This window comes from Mobula birostris, chromosome 29, assembly GCF_030028105.1.
Source record: "Mobula birostris isolate sMobBir1 chromosome 29, sMobBir1.hap1, whole genome shotgun sequence".
Taxonomy (NCBI): Eukaryota; Metazoa; Chordata; class Chondrichthyes; order Myliobatiformes; family Myliobatidae; genus Mobula; species Mobula birostris.
Window position 1 is genome coordinate 23,883,868 of NC_092398.1, and position 2,384 is coordinate 23,886,251.

Consider the following 2,384-nt stretch of genomic DNA (forward strand, 5'->3'; position numbering starts at 1 on the left):
TGCAACTTAACATCTCGATAAGCAATCAGCTAAAATATTGTCAGTACCTTTCACATGTTTGAGTGTCAGATCCAATTCTTGCAACATCAGACTCCAATTTAACAACCTTCTAATCATATCCTTCATCTTAGTTAGAAATATCAACGGATTGCGATCCGTTTAAACCACAAGTGGTCTCTGGGCAACAGTGAAATTTTGAGGTCTCTGATCATAGACCTCAAAATGTTGTAAGCCCAGAATAAGTGCTAACAATTCCTTTTCAACAGTTGAATAATTTTTCTGGTGCAGATTAAATTTCTTTGAGAAATAAGCTACTGGGTGTTCAATGTCATTCACACCCTTCTGTGACAGTTCTGCCCCAGCAGCTTCGTCACTGGCATCGGTTGCTATCAAGAATGGTTTTGAAATATCAGTGCTTTGAGCACAGGATGATAACACAGGATGGTTGTCAGACGTTCAAATGCCTCCTGGCAAAGGTCTTTCCACATAAATCTTCCACTCTTCCAGAGAAGTTTTGTTAGGGGGAGAGCGATGTCAGCAAAGTTCTTACAAAACTTATGATAATACCCAACCATTCCTAAAAAACCTTCTTAAAGCTTTCTTGCTGGTCGGAACAGGAACCTCAGCAATAGCTTGAACCTTGGCCTCTACAGGAGCCATTTGGCCCTGGCCTACTGCATAGCCCAAATAAATAACAGTAGCATGACCAAACTCAGTTTTATCAAGGTTCACAGTAAGATTGATTTTGGAAAGTCTGTCACACATTTTTCCTACCGCTGCAATATGCTCTTTCCACGTGTCATTCCAGTCCACTAAATCATTGATATAAGCCCCTGTGTTTTCTAAACCTCTAATCACAGAATTGATCATTTTTCAAAATGTCTCTGAAGCGTTGTTCATTCCGAAGGGTAAAACATTGCATTCATACAATTTAGATGGTGTCACAAATGCAGATATCTCTTTAGCACTTTTGTTAAAGGAACACCCCAGTATCCTTTTAACAAATCAATCTTGGTAAGGTATTTAGTCTTCCCCACTCTATCAATACAGTCATCCATTCTCTTCCCTTGTTCCTTCTTGTTTCTAATTTCTTTTTCAACCATTTTACCTTCCTCAAAGTTCACTCTGAAAAGATACTGGTTCATGGGCTGGGCTGAATTTCTCATGACGTGATGCACTCCACCTGCGTACCATTTCAGAATGTCAATTGGCTCTTGGTTTTGCTGTACAGGATCCAACTGATGGACCTTATTAGTAATATTTTTCAAACAATGGAATTCTGACATCTTGCTGAGTCTAGATTCAATGGGGAAACATGTTTTCCATCCCATTATCAGATTTCATGATTCCATTTTGTTCCATAACCATTCTCCCAGCTGCAATTCTAGCGAACAAGTGTTTTATTTTAATTCGACCATTCTGTAAACTTTGATTTGCAAGGTCACAAAGCTTATTAAATCCCTTCCAGAGTCCTAAATCATAATTAAACACACTGACACATGTTTCCAAATTACACAACAGGATGGGTGGTTTGTTATCATTTAAATGTTGCAGTGGTCAGGCACTTCCCAATGTCAATTGAATACCAACCCAGAAACTACAGAGTAAAAAATAGAGTCAAAGAGAAAAGGGGCGAGTAACAAAGAGAGAGGGGGCAAGGGAGAACGAGTTAGCCAGAGAGAGGGTGGGGAGTGAGAGAGAGAAAGAGAGAGCAAGAAAAAGAGAGGGACGAGAGAGGGTGTGTGTGAGAGAGTGGGGCGGCGCGAAAGAAAGAGAGAGGTGGGAGCGAGAGAGAAAGAGGGGGGCGAGAGAGAAAGAGAGAGGGGGCGAAAGAAAAAGAGGGGGACGGGAGAGAAAGAGAGAGCGAGAAAAGAGAGGGGATGAGAGAGGGGAGATGAGAGAAAGAGTGTGGGGCGAGAAAGAAAGGGAGAGGTGGGGTGAGAGACAAATTGGGGGGGGGAAGAAAAAGAGGGGGACGAGAGTGAAAGAGAGAGCCAGAAAAAGAGAGGGGATGAAAGAGTGGGGTGAGAGAGAGAACGGGGGCGTGAGAGAAAGAGAGATGTGTTGGCGAGAGAAAGAAAGAGTGGGGGGGGGTGAGAGAGAAAGAGAGAGTGGGAGGCGAGAGAGAAAGAGAGAGGTGGTCGAGAGAGAAAAAGAGAGAGGACGAGAGAGGCGGGTGAGAGAAAGGGAGTGCGAGAAAGAGGGGGGAGAGGAAGAGAGAGTGAGGATCAGTGAAAAGTTCGAGAGAGAGAGAGAGAAAGGGGGAAGTGGACAGAGGAACGTGGGAGAGGGAGATGGACCGATATATCGCCAGTGGGTTATCCACGTCCCTGGGGGTAGTGCGAGGCTTTCCTGCACGATTTTCTAATCTCTCAGAACATAGA